Below are 13581 nucleotides of genomic sequence, written 5' to 3'. Positions count from 1 at the left end.
AATTTAGGAAATTATAAGTTGTACAGTATATGTGTCACTGTCACACAAGAAAGACAAATATGGTTATATCTTTAAAGGTATTCATTTGTGCAATGCAACAAATGCTGAGAGATGAAGCAGGTAAGTGGTGTAGCAGAGGGAGAGTGATCTCACACACAGTTCAAATGGTAAGTTTTAGATCTTCAGTTTTACACCATCAAAGCTTTAGTTACTTCTCTTAAGCAGGTTTGCATTCACAGGAGAAGAATGACCTCCACGAAAGAGTACAAGAGGAAGAGGGAGAGCCGATGAGGAGAACCATCTGACTTTGATTACAGCCAGTGAGTGAATGAAGTAGGTGAGTTTATGTAGTGCATGGGTGATTGCAAGTGCAGGTGCGGGTGATCAGTACCCAGGCGATTGTTCCCGGGTGTGGTGAGTGGTGGATGGTGAGGGAAAGCAGTGATTTGAGCTGCAGGAACGAGCCGAGGGTGTGACAATATGAGTGCTCTCATCTACACACAGACACTTTCTGTTTTTATCATTCATTCATTCATTCATTCATTCATTTTCTTGTCGGCTTAGTAAATCCGGGGTCGCCACAGCGGAATGAACCGCCAACTTATCCAGCAAGTTTTTACGCAGCGGATGCCCTTTCAGCCGCAACCCATCTCTTGGAAACATTCACACACATTCACACACACACTCATACACTACGGACAATTTAGCCTACCCAATTCACCTGTACCGCATGTCTTTGGACTGTGGGGGAAACCGGAGCACCTGGAGGAAACCCACGCGAAGGCAGGGAGAACATGCAAACTCCACACAGAAACACCACCTGAACCGAGGTTCGAACCAGCGACCTTCTTACTGTGAGACGACAGCACTACCTACTGCGCCACTGCCTCGCTCTTTTATCCTTCAATGGCTGGAAATTTTCATTCTGAAATTAATTTAAATGAAAATGCTGCTCTGTTAAGCCTGGTTTATACTTCTGCGTCAAGTGACCGGCATAACCCATGGCGCTTGCAACGCGCGGAGCTGTGCATTTATACTTCTGAGCGCTGTCTCTGTTGGTCTGCATTAACACTTCCAAAACGCTAGCTGGGAGTAAGGTGTTACTGTGTCTCTGTGTCAAGTTTCTTCGCTTGTGTTTTGTTCTTTCTGAACGCTTCCGGGATGTACAAGAGGCTCAAACTCACTCATTTTAAGGCAGGAACCGGCGGACGTGCAACAACTTTAACTATGAGGTAAACACAAAACAAATCTTTTCATCAGGAGCTCCTTCGCGGGACTCCACATTTGTAAACAATCGCTCCATTGGGCTCGCGCCGCTCGCATGGCTTGGTCCCGCCCAGACTCGTCAGCGCTACCAAGCCGACCAATCACAGAGCTTGCTCTATGCGTCGTTGCAACGTATAGTTACATTTTTTGAGAGGTGCACGTCAGCGACGCTGACGGCCACGGCGTAGGGCTGTGCGTCAGCGGCGTAGCATACGCGTGCACCTGACGCAGAAGTATAAATCAGCCTTTAATGTAGTTGACATTTTTGAAGTGGACATTTCACCAACACTTCTTTACACACCATTTACATGACAAGAGATTTGTAAGGGCTCATGAGTGCACGTCAACTGCATATTTGATAAGATTATTCATTCATTCATTTTCTTTTTAGCTTAGTCCCTTTATTCATGACGGGTCGCCAATGGACCGCTACCTTATCCAGTGTATGTTTTAAGCAGCGGATGCCTTTTCAGCCGCAACCCAACAGTGGGAAACACCCATACACTCTTGCATTCACACACATACACTACGGCCAATTCAGCTTATTCAATTCACCTATAGCATATGTCTTTAGACTGTGGGGTAAACCGGAGCACCTGGAGGAAACCCACGCCAACATGGTGAGAACTCCACACAGAAATGACCCAGTCGGGGCCCAAACCAGCAACCCTCTTGCTGTGAGGTGATCGTGCTACCCACTGCGCCACCGTGATGCCTTTATAACATTATATCATTATCAATTCTGTGTGAACTACAGATTTTAGAAAAATGTTGATGCCATATATGTGTTATATGTACTTTACGGAACAACAATTGTAAACTACAGGACTGTATGTGCACATATTGTTTTTTTTAAACAGTGACTGTAACTACTGGCCTGGCATAGACAATAGAGCATTTTTAGACAATCTCTCTTAGAAGATTTTCACCCAGAAACTAAAATTCTGTTATTATATTCAAGCATAGTATTGCCTGTAGTAACTGTCCACCATGATCTGCCGTGGAAGACAAAAGCAAACATCATTCCTTCGTTTTTATTTTTTATTTTTTGGCACACGAATGAGTTCTGAGAGATTCATTTGATTTCAGTTGAAGTGCTGAAGTCATATGGGATGTTTTGACAACGTTCCTTTTCTGGACTTTGAGCATCTCAGGATCATTGCTGTCTATGGGGGATGAGAGAGCTCACTTATTTCATCTAAAATGTCTTAATTTGTGTTCTGAAGATGAATGAAGGTCCCAGGGGATTGAAACAACATGGGGTGAGTACAGAACTCTTTAAACAAGGATTATTTTGATATAACACATTAATATGCATAACTTGAAAAAGCAAAAGAAAAACTACATCTTTATCATTAACGCTTTAGTTAACATCCTCAGTGTGAAAGGAACTTTATCAGTGCAGCTGAGCTCTCTGTATTCAGCAGTGACCTTCACACGAGAGCCACCAGTTCTGTGTCCAACGCACAGTATACGTAGACTGAAGGAGACTGCTGGAAACATGCTGCCCCGAACGCTCGTGTACTTCTCCACCCCCAACCATACAGCAAAGCTCATCGCCTCTCTCTCTCTCTCTCTCCCCCCGCCTCTCTCTCTCCCTCTCTCTCTCAGCAGCAGCAATGCAGCATTCAATTCCTGAAGGCAATTTGACAAATGAGCTGGATCTGGACTGAGGGGGAAGCCTCACTGCAGCACATCCCAGAGTGCACGTGCCCGCAACCAACACCGGTATATGATTTATACCCTACATACCATTAGCCCAATGCATGCACACACACACACACATACACACAGATGCGTGCCGGCTCAGCTGCAGTGCTGTACTGATGTTCTGGCTTTAGCTTAAAGCTGAGGTTTCTGCTCTGGGCAAACACTTCCATCACACGTAATTACCTGCACTATGCAGCACTGAGCACCGGCTCTGAGCATCACTGAAGAACTGTACTGGCGTTTTAACACTTGAAATAAAATGCAAAAAAAAATGGCTGGTTCAAGATTTTATTTTATTACTGTTATCAATAAATATTTGATTAAAAATACAAATTTGATTTGAACTAAATTGTACAACATGACATCTTCAATTACAGATAATTATTATCTATGAATATCTTCAGTTTTTTTCATTAAATGCATTTATACATATAGAGCATACATAACACTTACTATAGTGAGTTTTATACTGCTAAACTCTGATATTAAAAATAATATACAGTTGAAGTCAGAATAATTAGCCCCGCTAAATTATTAGCCCCCCTGTTTATTTTTTTCCCAAATGTCTGACTTCATTTCTAAACATACCAGTTTTAATAACTTATTTCTAATAACTGATTTATTTTATCTTTGCCATGATGATAGTAAATAATATTTGACTAGATTTTTTCAAGACACTTCTATACAGCTTAAAGTGACATTTAAAGGCTTAACTAGGTTAATTAGGTTAACTAGGCAGGTAAGGGTAATTAGGCAAGTTATTGTATAATAATGGTTTGTCCCGTCGAAAAAAAAATATAGCTTAAAGGGGTTAAAAATCTTGACCTTAAAATGTTTTTAAAAAATTTTAAAACTGCTTTTCTATCTGAAATAAAGCAAATAAGACTTTCTCCAGCAGATAAAATATTATCAGACCTACTATGGAAATTTACTTGCTCTGTTAAACATCTTTTGAGAAATATTTAAAATAAGGCTAATAACTTCAACTGTAAATATTTTTTAAACCATGAAGGACATTTTGTTAAGAATCTAACAAAAATTAGCAGTGTATGCTTGAAAACAAGTGAAACACAGATAAAACATTTCAAATACAGGTATTTTATGAAAAAAAAAAAATAAATAAATTAAGATTACTTTTATTTTAAATTGGTAAATAAAATTAAGCATTTAAATCGAGCAAAACTGTCATATTTAAAGATGTTTTTATATTATATTTTTAAAATTTTAAATTTGATAAAATTTTAATCGTAGTCCTTTTTATTGTAATTGTAATCCTTTTTAAGCATAAATCAAATAAAATAGTTTAGAGGTTTGTAATTTAAAATAAAGAGTAGATAAATGTATTAATGAGATGTAAAATGTATTGAAAGTATTAATAATAAAACATTCAATTTTAGGGTGACACGGTAGCTCAATGGTTATCACAATGTTCTCCCCATGTTGCCGTGCGTGCTCTAGTTTTCCTCACAGTCCTAAGACATGCGCTATAGGTGAATTGAATAAACTAAATTGGCCTTAGTTTATGTGTGTGAATGTTAGAGTGTATGGGTGTTTCCCAGTACTGGGTTGCAGCTGGAAGGGCATGTGTAAAACATATGCTGAATAAGTTCTCGTTTCATTTTGCTGTGGTGACCCCTGATGAATAAAGAGACTCAAGGCTGATTTATACTTCTGCTTCAAGTGCACGTCGCAACGACGCTTAGTGCAAGCTCTGTAATTGGACGGCTTGGTAGCTGTGATGAGTGTGGATGGTGCTGAGAGTCGCAAGCCCGATGGAACGAGTGTTTACAAGTGTTAAGTCCCATGAGGGGAACTCCAGACAGAAACTTTTGTTTTTTGTTTACCTTATGATTAAAGTTATTGCACATCCGCTGGTTCCTGGTTCCTGAGGGAGTTTTAGCTACTTGTAATGTAGCGTTCAGAAAAAACAAAACACCCATAAAGAAACTCAGAGGAACATAAAAACCTACTGCCAGCTAGCGTTTCGAAAGTGCTATTGCATAGCAACAAAACCAGAATGCAGAAGTATAAATGAACGACTATACGCAAGGCAAACGCCATGGGTTGTGCTGATTACTTGACACAGAAGTATAAACCAACCTTAAGCCGAAGGAAAATGAAGGAATAAGCATTAGCTTTTATTTGAAATTGAAACAAACAGTGATTCTTGTGTACAGTGATTCTTTTTTGAAAACATCTTTTATTTTTACAAAGATTTACTACAGTTTTAATTTTGTGGGGTTCATGTTTCAGAAAAAATAAATAAATAAATTACAGACATTGTCTGAAAATGTGTCAAGGTAAATTTTCTTCTTCTAAAACTACATTCTAGCAAAAACCATAGCAAAAAAAAGGGTTTTGAATTTGTTTTAGCATTTGAACAAACCTCCATCCATATCTTTGAGCTTTAAAATTGATTACGCAGCCTAGCTCTCCTGCATCCACTTTAAAAGGAAGGCATCTCTAAATGACAGTCTGCGGATCTGGGGTTGATGCTTTACTGTGGCCTGTCAAAGCCACTGTCAGCCACACATGCTCGGCTATAGAAGGGCAGTGATTTGCGGGCTGCCTGGTGGGACTGTGTATTGATTCCCTTGAAATTACAGGTTTTAAAAGGTTGGCGAAAAAGAGAAGATGTAAGCGGCAGTGTCTGCACGCTCACCGCCAGTAATCAGCATCTTCAGCATATTGTGCTAACACTGCACAGGAAAATGTGAATTTCACCGAGAGACAGCTGAGTGCTGGGTAATTTAATTCAGGACACTCTCTCTCCAGCTCAGCCAGAAGTGTAAAACGAGCTGTATAACCTTCAAAACCACACAACCTTTCATCTCATCATAAAGGATGACTGACAAATAAGAGCGGTTAGCATTTAAGGAAATTACATATGTCGAATGATAAGAAGAGTTACTGAAACATTGATCACTACTGTATTCCTGCGTAAATTTGATCAGTAAAGGACTGTAGGGAGCAATGAAAGCTCACTTCAGATGTTTAAATTGCCAATTGAATTGCAGTGATGTAAAGTAACAGATTACAAACACTCAAATTATTGTAATTGAGTTGTTTTTCTCAGGAGTTGTAATTTACTGAGTAGTTTAAAAAATGTGTACTTTTACTTTCCCTTGAGTGAGAGTTTACTCCACTATTTTCCATGAACTATTTTCCTTTTCTTGTCTATGCGGATTGGCTAAGTGGAAAAAAATTATGTCCGATCAAAACATAGAAAGTAAGTCGCATCATACTGAGCTACTCCAAGACACGGATGCTTTATAAACGCATCTCTAGTTCACTTATTTTGGCAATGCAGTTAGTCTAATTTGCTTTAGAAAGATTTTTCTCTTTAAGTAATTGAGAATGTTAATAAAGACGTTTCCTTACTATGGGAAAATGTTTTGTTTGGTTTTGTTAATTAAAAAACAGAAGCTTTACATAAAAAGAAAATATATTTTCTCAATCTTCTTATCTTATCAAGAAAATTTTATATACATAATTGTTAATTTTCAAAGCAAAAACCTGTCTTTTATATTTTGCTTACTGAAATGCAGGATTACTTTGAAACTATTTCTAACTCATTTACTTGTTTTTGTTTTTCTTTAGTTTTTTGTTGTTGTTTTTTATTTTTCAAAGTGTTTTCTTTTTGTCTTTCCTTTTTCTTTATAATGTACTGTGATTGTATATTCTTACTTTTTTACTCTGCTTTATAAACGCAGCAGAGACTGTTTATAGACCAATTAAATGTGGTCATGTCAATGGCCCATGAGCATTTCCCACTTGTTATCAAACAATTTCATAACTGTAACAAGAGGTATTCAATCATAACTTAATGTTAAAACTGCTACCATAGCATTAATTATCAATATGTGCCTCTTTTTGGATCTCGGAAGCAATAGAAATTAAAAATGTAAAAAAGGAAACACATTAGGACCATTGTTTTTGTTAACATCCCTAAAAATGGTCTATAGACTGCATGTTACTGATGATAAAATGAAGTATGTAGACTGTATGATTACTGATATCGCTAAACAGCCTTAAACAGTCACTAAATGCACTACAGAATGTTACGTTTACACATCAGTGCACAAATTGTAAACACATCAACCTTTCATAGTGTAATACTGAATACTCACTACTCTTGAGCACTTTAAAAGGTCTACTTTTTACTCATACCTTGAGGAATAGTTACAACAGATACTTTTACTCTACTTGCAAGTAATGGAAAGTAATGGTACTTATATTAATCCAGAAAAAACAAACAAAAAGCGCTCTGGGGTAAGCTCAAATGTATGGTCGGTTTGGGTAAGGGATTCATCAAAACAGCAACAAGAATCAGTCCAAGGCACTCGAATAAAGTGAAAAAACAGTTTTTTCACTTTATTCGAGTGCCTTGGACTGATTCTTGTTAATGGTACTTATACTTGAGTATGATTTGTCAGTACTCTTTCCACCACTGTTGAACTCAGACTTGAATAGAAAAGTTTTAAATTTTTTAGTTGTCATTTTAAACCAAAAGATTTATATCATAAAGGATTAATATTTAAAAGATTTGATTAAAAAATTGTTAAAAATTGGACCCCAAGTCACTAATTGAATAAGCAAATTTGTGACCCATGTTCAAGACTTAAGATACATTTTTTTTCTTTAGATGCAAAAACAAAAGCTAAATTAAAACTGTGTTATACCAGTTTTTAGTTCAATTCAGTCCAGTTCAGTTTGGTTTAAATTTCATCTCTGAAATTTCAAACACTGAAGAGCAAATCCATTGATGCACAGCTCAACATGTCCCAAACCAAGCAAGCCAGTGGTGACAGTGGCAAGGAACAAGCTTCACTAATTGATGAAAGTGAAGGAAAAAGGTTTGAGTTGTGACATATTTTTTATGACAGAAGTAACAGAACATTCAAAACTGAAGCCCACTGTAAAATTAAAACAAAAATCTGTAATTATTTGGTACATTCTACAATTTTACAAAAAGTAAAATATTATTAAAGCTTGATACACAAAATTGGATAAAGATTGCTTCTCATACCCCTGACCTGTTAATGGCACATTATTTACGGATTTATTTATTTTATAATTTGTATTAACTATTTTATTGATTTGAATTAAATGTTCCTTTATTTACAGTATTGTATTTTTTTATTTATGATAAATTACTTATAAGAAAACACAGGGAAATTGCTAGCTAGTCTGGGTTTACTTGATATGGGTTTGAGTAAAATGTTAATATTTATTGTATTATATAAAGTCTTGTAACATTTTTTATGCAACAGCATTTAATGGATTACAGTTAACCAAAAATTATTCTGACAACTGTTAGCATGACAATATTTACACAGCTATCATTTTTTTTGCTGGTTCAGACTTATTATTAAAATTTGCTCAATAATACAGTTGTGAAGAACAACTGTGATGAATAAAGAGCCAGGAGTTTACAACATATCAGCAGTGAGTACAAACAAAATAATGAATCAATTAATAAATTAATGAATAGATAAATTGCAAAGTATATTAAACCAAGTATAAGAAAATAAATAAGGAATTTACAGTATAAATACCATCAATACAAATTACATAAAAACATCAAAAAAGGAACATACATATAGTTGCCTTTTTGTTAGAAGAGGTAAAGAGAGACTTAATGTAATTATTAATGTCTATTTGAAAAAGAGAAAAAATGAGGGGTACACTTAACCTTAATGTCAGCCTGTAGTCTTCTGATGATGTCTCCATATTTATGCAAACCTGTACTTCAATATTGTACCAGAATATTATATCTAGTGTCTGAATATATAATATATAAATTGGTTAGACAACATGTGAAAAAATCCCCTTGGTAGTTTTGTCTTATAATCGTCTGATGATTATAAAGACCAATAATTAATGTTCATGGAATATCAACCTTCACTGTAAAAAATATATATATGATCAATTAGTCCGGACAGCATATGTTTTTTGTTTATTGTAACTTATTAAAGTTATTTATGTTCTAATTTTCTAAGTTACACAAGCTGTTCTAAGTCAGTTTAACATAATATAAGTTCAATGGACTCATACGGTTAATTGGAAACAGCTTACAAATTTAAAACAACCAGGATTTACTTTACACCATTTTCATGTCAACTGTAAAAATGCATTTACTTTCTGCGCTTAAGGTTTGTCTTTCATATTTTCTCAGGACATTTGAAAATATTTCCAGCTTCTTGCACTTGTGCCATTCAGCTGTAAACACAAGATGGCAGAAAAGGGCTGTCTTTCCCACCACAGCACATTTTAAAGCTTAAGAGATCGTATTTGTAATGACAGAACTTTTTCCTAATCCCAAAGCAATACAATTTTATCCACCCCCCCCCCCCCCCCACATTACCTGAATTCACATTCTAAAGCTGCATTGAATCTCAAAACTCTGCAACATTAAGCAAATAATAAGCATGAGAAAGTGAGGCCTAACTGTTGTTTATTATAATAAAAGAGAATCAATTAAACTCATATATTATGCTGGAATGTAAAAACGTGCACCTTAACTGCTATATTTCAAAGTTTAAAGGGATAGTAAAGCTTTATTTTTTTTTCTGTCGAACACAAAATAAGATATTTTGAAGAATGTTGGAAACCGAAAGCCATTGACATACATAGTATGAAAAATAAATACCATGAAAGTCAGTAATAACTTAAATATTTCTTTTGTTTACAACATAAAAACGAATTTAAACATATTTTGAGGGGATTGCATTGGAACTATCATTTGAAGCTAAGCTATTTTACATTTATAAATTCTGATGTAAAGATAATAACATATGCAAATAACTAAGTATTTAAAACTAGATTAACAATTACTAAGCAAAAAATAAAAATAAATAAATAAAAATTCCTCAGAATAATAGGTCTTTAAAAACATCCTATCGTACAGTACATTTCTGCACTGCCAAAAAAAGCAAAGTGCTAGTGTGTCATTTCACAGCATGGCCTCACTTATGGCTTCCATATGAAATAAACAGCATCTGTGCTGAAGAAAGTTTGCCCAGCCGGCTGTAAGAATGAGTCAGTGAATGTGCCTGAGTGCTGTGTGACGGTGGGATTAGCTCACAGTAAATTTCCCTTTCCTTATGACACGCTGCTCATGCTCACATTCCTGCAGCTCAGTTCCAGTTCCTGAAAAGAATGAAGTGCTTGTGCAGAAACGTGTGGAGCTCTGGTGAGGAAACACAGCAGGTGAGTCACCCAGAATCAAACATTCGTTTGTGGAGAAGTGAGACAAAACCATACAAAAACTGTTGTTTATTTGTAGTTTTATGAACTAAATTTACATATATTGTTTTCTTCCTTTTAAGGTAAATACTTTTAATGGAAATGGTTTAATCCCTTTCCTAAGCTGGCAGCACAATTCTTAGAAAGCAGACAGATTTTTTTTTGTCCCATTGGAGTCTGACTGTGTGTGACATTCCTATAGTTTAATATGGACAGAGTAGCTTTGGTGAGCAGGGGAGATGAATGTGTTTTCTTTGGTTGTTTGGTTGTGTGGTTGTTTGTCTAAATACAAACAGGCAGTGGTTAATGTGCAACTTCTGCATGCTTTCCATTACTGAAACACACTTGGTTTGGCAAAAAGAACTTGGGCTAATCATATAAATGCAAGCCTCATTTTATGTTTGCATTGGTTGCAGGTTTTATGAGGTCAAACTGACCTAATTGAATTTACAATTATATTCAATACAAACATATATAAATAATTCACACATCGGGGAAAAAATAGTTGTGCTGTTACATTAATACTTCTCACACATTACAGCTACAATGATTACTAACAAAACTGCAATGCTTAAACTTATAAAACTGTAATGCTTAACTCAATATAGTGTAAAAATACATAAAGGGTAAATTCACTCATAAATGAAAATTGCATCATGATTTACTTGAGCTCTACTTGTTCCAAAACCGTTCTTAGGTTAAAAAAAAAAGATTTTCTGAAGAATGTTGGAAAGCAGCAGTTGAGTTAAACGGAAGAAAGACATTCATAAACGTTTAGAACAACTTAAGGGTGAGAAAATTTAGAAAATTTTCTTTTTTTGTGTGAACTATCCCTTTAAATGTCATTTTTAATACCCTCACAGGAAAAATGATAACCTGAAATAAAATTATCAACATTAAAAAAAATAAAACATTGGATGTGCAGCTGCTGTTAACCATGAAATTGCAGCTCAATTTGTGAATTACAAACACTGCAATGGTAACAAAAAAAATGATGCACATTCTGTTATTGAAAGTGTATCTAATCATGATAATCTAACCCTCATTTCATGTTTTACGACTATTTTGGTGTGGGTCAAATTGACCTTATTTGGATTCGATACAATTCACACTCACGCAAATGGCCATTTTGGGTTTAGAGTGGCAGCTGTTAAACCAAGGCAACCTGCCTCACATTTGAACTATGAATTTTGAAAATTTAGTTTAATTTAGTTTAGTTTTGTCATTTAGTCAAAGAGCCAAGACAGAATGGAACGTGCATCCCTTTGTCACAAACCTTATCCAAAAACAACAGTTGACATCAAGATACCATTTTTTTCTTGGCTTGTACAGCATACGTCACAATAAAGCAAGTGAGATACCAAGCAAATACATTCATTCATTCAATCTTTTTTTTTTGGCTTAGTTCCTTCATTAATCAGGGGTCCCCACAGCAGAATCAACCACCAAATTATCCAGCATGTGTTTTACGCAGCGGATGACCTTCCAGCCACAATCCAACACTGGGAAACACCCAAACACTTTTGCATTCACACCCACACATTCACTTCGGCCAATTTAGCTTTTTCAGATCACCTTTAGTGCATGTCTTTGGACAGAGGGGGAAACTGGAGCACACGGAAGAAACCCATGCAAAAACAGGAAGAACATGCAAACTCCACACAGAAAGAGTTTGAAACACACACAAAACTGAAAAAAAAGAAAGAAAGAAAGAAAGAAAGAAAAAAAATTATACAGATAAATAAATAACGCAAATACAGCAAGAGGAAAGAAAGACTTATGCATCCGTGATATTTCTAAAAATAATTATCATAATACTTCAAAAACCTTTTCACTTTTCTTTTTTTAATCAGTCAAAGAGATTTAATAAAAACATTCATTTCAATTAAAAAATGTGAAAAAAAAGGCTGCGAATTTGAGAATTTTTGTTTGTGAATAAAATATTTTCCATACAAAATAAAAAGTTAATAATGTAGTTCTCTGATATATCAATTTTACTTTTATAGTAACAAATAAAATCTTGAAAGGGTCTGGAAGAAGCAATGTAATTACCCATATGGAGACATAAGCTATTCCAAAAGCTTTTTGTGTTTTCACACTAAAAAAAAAAATGTGAATCAGGGTTTCGTCTTTAGTTTTACAAAATGAGCATGAACTATCAACCCCTATATACTTTGCCAAAGTATTCACTGGATATATTTTATGAAGAATTTTAAAATAAACCTCTTTTGTTTTATTGGGAATGCAGTACTTATGAGGTAATAGCCAGGCTTTTGTTCAGTCTATCAGGTCAATAAAGGATGCCCAGTGAAATTTGCCCTTTAGAAACATTGCATTTTTATTTTGAAAAATTAGTTGAATATATTTATTATAAGATTTTTTGTCAAGTAGACTAATTCCATTTAAGTTTAGCTCTGGTTCTTTAATAACATTTTCATTAAAATATAAATATAATTTTATAAGTTGAATTAGGTACCAAATGCTAGACTACTGATCATCATGTGACGTCTACAAGAGAAGCGTAGCAGACATTTTAAAAGTGGGGGGACAGCTGAATGAGATCCAAAAGTTTACATTCATATAATTAATAATCACCTGTTTCTAAATGGTCTGTTTCTAAAAGTGAGGGGGACATATCCCCCCACCCACCGGTTACTAACCCCTTGGTCTACGAAGCTGCATTACAAATCTAGCACATTCGAATATATCAGTGGAGTGTTTTCATTCGATTAGTAGATTCATTCTCTACCAGTCACAGAGCTTATCGAATATATAAACAATGTGTGCTGAGTTGAACATGCTGTGCGCTTGTATTGTAAATAGCATCAAATTGTGATGGTTATTTAAGCAGTTGAATACTCATGTGGAGCTAGTGAAATCTGCAAAGATGTCCGAATAGCACCAGGAATTGCTCCATCATACATAAAAATTAAGGATATGTGTTTCTGAAGCCTAAATAAAAAATAAATTAAAATATAAATTCTTTAATTAAACTGCTGAGAAACAAATTCAATGCGAACCAGTGCCAGAATGGCCACTGAAACTATTAGGAAACAAAGGGCTTTGCAAAATCCTGGATTTTCTTACTAAATAGTATATCTTTCTGTGGCGTGATTGCTCTTGGTCCGTCAGAGCAGCTTTGGATTTGTGAGAAACCAGAGTGAACACAAGGGGACAGTAAAAGACTTCAGCATGTAAAAATTTCCCTCAGTGGTGAGACCATGATTCTTAGCTAGTGTAATGTAAGTTGCTGTTTCTGTCATAACTGCTCACCTCTTCGCTGTCATTGAGGTCTACATCACAGGGAAAACATCCACTCCACCCTATAATACAACCATCTGAGAAACACTCACAACC

The 13581-nt window shown here is 35.3% G+C and overlaps 1 long non-coding RNA gene across 2 annotated transcripts in view; it reads left to right on the top strand.

Annotated features, from left to right (window-relative positions):
* Nucleotides 1-13177, top strand: part of LOC147838204 (uncharacterized) — a 73846-nt gene extending 60669 nt beyond the window's left edge. The window contains exons 4-6 of one of the 2 annotated variants that reach the window (XR_015523528.1): nt 2878-2994; nt 10115-11550; nt 11646-13177. This is a non-coding gene — a long non-coding RNA (uncharacterized LOC147838204). Of the gene's footprint in view, nt 1-2877; nt 2995-10114; nt 11551-11645 lie in introns of those variants that run through there. The other variant, XR_015523527.1, reaches the window with a different exon arrangement.
* Nucleotides 13178-13581: the final 404 nt, after the last annotated feature.

Source organism: Danio rerio, chromosome 23, assembly GCF_052040795.2.
Source record: "Danio rerio strain M-AB ecotype USA chromosome 23, GRCz13ab, whole genome shotgun sequence".
In the NCBI taxonomy this organism is placed as follows: Eukaryota; Metazoa; Chordata; class Actinopteri; order Cypriniformes; family Danionidae; genus Danio; species Danio rerio.
Note: the sequence above shows the minus strand (reverse complement) of the source record. Positions and strands in the feature narration are given on the sequence as shown.